Genomic DNA, 6,977 nt, shown 5'->3' with positions numbered 1-6,977 from the left:
CTTTAAATTCGCTTAATGAGATGCCAAAAAATAATAGTACAAAAGGTTTGTTAATAGATTTTGCTAATTTTCCCGAGAGCATCACGACAACATTGTTGGAGAAGCCCCAGGAAGAGCACACACACTTTGGCACACACACACATATAGTGCATTTTCTCTTGTATTTCCTATCTTTCATGTAGCTGATTACAAAGTCCTTTAGTAGAGACACACACGCACTACATACTGCTTAATGATTATTAGCATCATATTTTCAAACCATTCATTGACCTCTAAAGGACAGAGAAAGTTCATAAACTACATCCGAATTCTGGTGTGCCTTCGAGCACCTTCGGTTCTACAAAAGATATGTCATGATAGCAATCTGCTACTATATATACAAAAGTCAGAAGAATATGATTCCACTTAAAATAAGGCAGATTAACCTATCAATTCCACTTCCAAGATCAAACAAACTAATTGTACTTATTCGAAGTAATATGCTGGATTTTGGAAGTTTAGTAGAATGTGTTTAAATACTTACATGTAAACAATGTCCACGGTGTTCCGAATATCCCAACATAATATGTATAGATCCTATCAAAAAATCATGACGAGGTCAGTTGTTTGTATAGTCCCAAGATATATGTGATGAAGAACCTTGAGATCAGTTATTGAAAATACATATTTTTTTAGTTACCTTCCACCCTCCATTATATAAATAATTTTCATATTTTAAAAAAAGCACCTAAGATTTACATCATTGTTATATGCTATCTATATAGCAAAAGCTAAGGAAGTAGTGTTGCTTCACAAACCTGTGTAACACCCCCAAGCTGGCCATGTAGAACATATAATGGCTCCATGCTACCCTCTGTATAAACAGCTGTTGTGTGGCTATAAGAGCCAACTGCGAGCATCCCCTTTTGAGGGGAGAACGAAATTGAAGTTACTATACCTGTTGGAAATAAGGAGATCATAAGAGGAACAACAAGGTATTGGCTCAAAATTACTCCCTTTGTAAACTAATATAAGAGAGTTTAGATTACTAAAATAGTGTTCTAAATGCTCTTATATTAGTTTACGAAGGGAGTGTGTTGAAGTTTAATTATGAAAAAATAATAATAAAAATGAATACTATCTTAATATTTCATTCATCAGTATTGTGGTAATAAATTGACATGTTACTGAGGGTGCCTAACTGATTGATTGAATTCTTGAAGGTAGTAATGATGGTTACCTCCTCCTTGGTGCGGGGCTGCATGGGCCACCTCTGCGGCGTCTTCCGCGGCATGGTGGGGGCCGGGCCCGGCTTGGGGAGCATGAAGCCGGAGCCCCACTCGGGCGTGGCCACGAACCGCGGGATGCGCAGGATACCGGGCGGCCTCTCGGGCGTCACCTTGACGCTGCAACTGCCGTCGCCCACGGCCACGCACAGCTCCATGATCTTGGACGCCGCCTCGTCCTCGTATCGGCTCACCCCCATCAGCTTCTCCACCTGTCTGGTATGTTGTAGTGCCGACATTGTCCTTGTCTGGTGGGAAGCTGAACACGGTGATGGCTAGTTTTTTGTCCATCTGCAACAAACAAGTAAAAAAGGTAATTACTTTATGGCTTTGTTTTTGCAAACCTGTGCATACAAGAACCGAGAAACATGTAGAGTATTTTCACCCATGAGAGCATCTCCAACAGCGGCGCAAAAACGCGCGCGCGCGCTAAACCAACATTTTACCGCGCGCGGGACAGTTTTGCGCGCTCCAGCGACGGCGGGAAAACCGCGCGCGCGGGAACCGCTAGCGCGCGCGCGAAAAGGCGGCAACCCGCGCGCCAATTTTGGGGCGCCGCGTCCCGCGCGCCCATAAAAGGCAGCGCGCTGCCGCTTCCTCGCCTCAACCTCTGCCTCTCGCGCCGCGTTCTCTCTCCCTCTGCCTCTCGCGCCGCCGCCCCAGCGCGCTCTCTCTGCCTCTCGCGCCGCCGCCGCCGCGCCACCATGCCGCCGCGCCGCCGTTCTGCGTCGGGCTACCGCGGCGTCCGCCAGCGCCCCAACGGCAGGTTCTATGCCGAGATACGCTCCGGCGATCTCCGGCTGAGCCTCGGCACCTACGACACGGCGCACGAGGCCGCTCGCGCGTTCGACGCGGCGGCGTGGTGCCTAGGCAGGCCGCGCCTCCAGATGAATTTCCCGGACGTCCACACGTTCCAGCAGGCGTTAGACCTGGCCCGCCGCCTCGTCTAAACTCCGCACAAGACCGTGCGGAGCACACTGCGCTGCAGCGCCGTCTCCTCGTCGCCCAGGAGGACGAGCGGGTCATGGCGGAGTGGCGCCGACGCCACCCGGAGGATGTCGCCTACGAGCAGGAATATTGGGAACGACGCCGCGAGGAGGACACGCGCCGGCGCCGCGAGGAGCGGTTGGACAGGCGTCGTCGGAAGGCATTGGCGTGTGCGCAGGCCGACCTCGTCAATGCAGGCGGGAGGTCCTTCTTCACTGAAGAAGATGAACGTTGGTTTGACATCTGGCTGTCAACCTCTGACGACACCAACGACGATGATGATGGTGCAGATGACTGGAGCGACTAGGAGTTTCTTTGTTTTTGAACTATCTAGCACCGAACTATCTATCTATGTTTTCGAACTACCTATCTAGTTGCAATATATGTAAAATAACTTAATATCATTTTTATTTAATGGAATCTACTTTAAAAAATGTTGTGCGCGCGCTGTATTTTTGGGCACTGCTGGAGCGGCGCGCGCGCTGCATTATAGCGCGGCTGTTGGAGCCAGCGCCTATACCTGCGCTAAACCAGCCGGCGCGCGTGCTGTAAATACATTTTTTGGGTGCGGCTCGAAGCGCGGCTGTTGGAGATGCTCTGAGGAATTTGACTTCCTCAGAATATTAATAGCCACTAATTTGACATGACCGTATAATTGAAGTTTGAGATTCTGCAGTGAAGTATTTAATTTTGTCCTCACATGATCTTCTCTTTCATTTGAAGGAGCAAGTACAAGTTCAGTTAGTTAGCACTTGTTAGCTTAAACTTGTGAGTTACTGCTACTTTTCATTGAACTTTGACGTGATGATAGATATGCATTATCAGGGTGCATTAGACTTTCAGCATTAATAGGCTTGGGGTGTTGGTATGTAAAAGAACAACAACTGTTTAGTGGGTGAAGGGCACAAAGATACAGTTAAGTCAATCGATTGATTGAACCAGTAGTTCCAGTTTTCAGCATATCAGTGAGGTTAGTTGAGCTAACAGGTTGATTAGTTTGTCTGTTTGTAAGTGGACTATTTTTTCGTAAACATTGTGGAAGGTTTGATGCACAAATTGAATAAACAGTCCCAGTTTCCAGCATGACACGAAACTAATAGTTGAACTAATAAAGCCTAATATGTCAATGAGTTTGTCTATTTATATCTTAAGAAGAGATGATACTACCAATATATAGCAACCATGTGGAAGTGAGATGCAGACCTTAGTTTTCCTCTTGAGTTCTTCCCATCTGATTGTTGTGGTGCAGAGCTGCTCCACCCTCTTGTGCAGTGCATGCGACTTCCCTACATCAAACAGAATAAACAGCATTCCCAGTTCAGCTCAAAGTACATTGGTGCAAGAGACAAATCAGACCAAGAAGCCAAGGGGGTGGAGGACTGGCTTGCCTGATATCGGGTCCCGGCCGGCGAACACGATGGGCTCCATGCCACCGTCGAGCCCCGGGAGCGCGAGCTGCAGCGCCACCTGGATGGGGTGAAGGCCCAAGGTGCTGTTGAGCCACTCCCCCGTTGTCTGGAACACGAGCGACAACGCGATGATGTATGACACGTTGAGCTTCATCAGTGAGGCAATGTCCTTGGGGCGGTCCTATCCTACCTGGCCTGCTCGCCGACGAGCGCGAACCCGGTGAGCGACACCACAACGTTCATGAACGGCTTCTTGGTGGTGGGGTCGACCAGATACCGCTCGATGGGGCTGGAGAAGTCGAGCCTGCCGGAAAAGATGGGGATGATCTTGGCGCCTCTGGCCTCGAGCTCCATGATGACGGCGACGTAGTGTCCGTCGTACCCGGTGACAATGTGGCTCTGCTGCAGGACGAGGCCGATGACGGGTGCCTCGGGGTTCTTGAGCCTGTCCTTGGCGTCGCAGTGGGTGCCGTACCAGTTGAGGTACTCCTTGACGTCGTCATACATGGTGGGCGCGAGCGGGTGCCAGATGCCGGTGTCGAAGAAGAGCACAGGGTCGTTGTACCTGATGTCGGCGCCCTTGAGCGTGGGCACATAGGAGACGACGATGTCGGCGCCTTGGGGAGCCGCATCCTGAGCCGCACGGGCGTGCTACCGCCTGCGCCGCCGGGGAGCAGAGAGGTCGGAGGTGGAGCCGCGGGCGAGCATGAGCGACTCGAGCCGCTCCCGCGCGCCGACGCGGAGGTTGCCCGACCATGCCCGGCGCGGGAGTGCGATGAGGAAGTAGAGTCGGCCCCGGCGCAGCTGTGCGTCGGGCGCCAGAAGCCGCGCCCGCGCGCCCAGCAGCTTAACCTCCTCCACCTCCAGCGGCACGTCGGACGCTGCCACCGGTGGCTTGACCCAGAAGGACGTGCTGGGCGCCGGAGGAGGGAGCAGTAGGAGGCAGGGGCAGGGGAGGATGGGGGTTGAGGTGGTGTGCGGCGTGCGTGGGGAGGGAGTTACGAGATTAGGGGTTCGTGGGTGGGGTTATTAGCGACGAAGCAGTGAGGGATTAGCGTTTCGTTAACCTTTCGTGGTTGTTATTTATGACCGTTAGATTATGTAATCAATGGCTAATATTTTTAGTTGGATCTGCCCTCTCGTGTTTTTATTAGTAGAGATGCTAATCGACCTATTGATCCATATGCCCTTTTAGAAGACGCTGAACCAAATACCTAGAGAAAATTAAGTCTTGGGAAGTTAGACAACAAACAGGAATATGCCTGGTTATTTTATCGAACCGAATCTTTATTTCCCCTACTTCTAAGGCCTTGCTGCATGGTTCATAATTTTGATCCTACCTCCAGAGTACCGACTGTACATTTCTTCTTCCAAGAAGCTCCAACTGAGTTCTTAAGCGTGTACACCATGGGGGTGTTCCTGCTGTCCAAGGGTTTTCTATAAAAAGTATGAAAAGATGATTCATGATTTCTGGTGGGGAGATGAGGAGGGCGATAGGAAGTTGCACTAGATGTGTGGGAACTGTAACCCTAAACCAAAAAAGAGTTGGAGGCATGCATTTTTTGGTGAGCTAAACACAAGCAAGCACACAAGCAATGGCAATCAAGACAATCATAGCAATCATTTAAAAAGTTTTAATTGACCCTAAATTTTGAAAAAGAAAATCAATAGTGAGAAGGCGGTACAAACATAGGGTGTGACAAAAAAATTATTCGTATGTTCTTCAGTTGATAGGAACCTTGGAGTGATTATTTATTGCACGTCGAGGGATGGTTATATGATTCAATTATATTAGCATTGTTGAGAAATTGCACTAGTGAAAGTATGAATCCTATGCCTTATTTTCAAACATTGATATAACATTTTGCTCTATGTTAACTACTTGTTACCTTGTTGTTTTTGTATTTTCATATTAAAAAAACCTATATCAACTATTCATACTACACTTTTATCATCATTTTTTCATCAAATTAGTGCACCTATACAATTTATCGTTGTATTAGGTGTGTTGAGGACACAAGAAATTTCTTGTACTCCTATTATGGTATTTGATTGCAGTGTTGTTTGAGAGAGACCATTTTCATCTTACACTTCCCATGGATTGATAAACCTTAGGCCATTCACTTGAAATTTTCTTTGTTATTATCCTACAAAGTTGTGTAGTAGTCATCACGCCCTAAACCAGACTCAAACGCCCGGTGAAACAACCTAGTCACTGACCGGTCACAAGAAAGCGAGCCATACGGGTTTCTCAATCGTGCCTCAAACACTCTGGCTATGTGATGCCCCTCGTATGCAGCCCAAATGTAGGACGGATATGGGCGGCCCGGGTGCATCCGCCACGTCAGCCCGACCCAGCTCGACCCCACATTGCGTCCCCACAAATATACCAAATCCGGCACCTCATTTCACTCTACTCTCGCTCCGTCTCTTGTTCTCCTTTTACTCTGGTTTCTCCGATTTTGATCTAATCCGACCATTATGTCGAGCTCCGGCAGTCGCTCCGAAACCGACCTGAATGCCGACAAGGATCTGGCCATTAGTGCACAGCCCCGCAAGGGATGCGCATTCCATGCCTCCCTCACGCCGTCCCCTGCCCCCGCCTGCTGCTGCTCCCCACTTGGGCAAGGGTGGGTGCTTGTACCGCCCCGGACGTGCATGCCGGAATAAGAGGCGTGCGTCGCCCAATGCAAGAGGCAGCCGGCATGGGATACGGACGTGGCGAAGAAATCAGTGTGCCATCGTCGTGGGTTTCTGATGGAACAAGGCGAGGACGAGCGGCTCTTCACTTGGGGTCTACCGCTGGTCGCTTACGACGATGGATACATACGCTCGGCGGCTCTGTCGGAAGAACACAAAGGCACTCCGGCTTGCCATGAGCAGTCTGAGTGCAAGGCGACGAAGGCGGCTCAGTTGGCGAAGCTCAAGCGACAGCAGGAAAGGGCTCATCATCCTCTCCGACTTCTCCTCCGAGATGACCACCGCAACGACCATGATGCCTTGTCCGATGATTCGGATAATGCTCCACTAGCTGTCAACGCCTAGAGTTGCGCTATCGACCGAAAGAGGAAAGGGTCGGTGAGGAAGTGGTGAAGATCATACTTTTCCACTTTAATTTCATGGTTTTAGATGTAATTTACACTTGTCTGTCGTTTATGTACATTATGTGAACTTGGCGATCTTTTGAAGATCCATTGGCGAACGGATTGTGCATTTATATGACTATTTCTATGTCCACTCATGATCTACACAGTTTTATCGATATTGCGTGTTTTAATATGGATATAGGGGATCAAATATGAGATACACGAATGTG

At 49.2% G+C, this 6,977-nt stretch overlaps 1 pseudogene; it reads right to left on the bottom strand.

Moving 5' to 3' along the window:
• Window positions 1-519: 519 nt before the first annotated feature.
• Window positions 520-3,529, bottom strand: LOC123425311 (annotated as a pseudogene).
• Window positions 3,530-6,977: the final 3,448 nt, after the last annotated feature.

This window comes from Hordeum vulgare, chromosome 2H (assembly GCF_904849725.1).
Source record: "Hordeum vulgare subsp. vulgare chromosome 2H, MorexV3_pseudomolecules_assembly, whole genome shotgun sequence".
In the NCBI taxonomy this organism is placed as follows: Eukaryota; Viridiplantae; Streptophyta; class Magnoliopsida; order Poales; family Poaceae; genus Hordeum; species Hordeum vulgare.
This window is presented reverse-complemented; position numbering and strand designations above follow the sequence as displayed.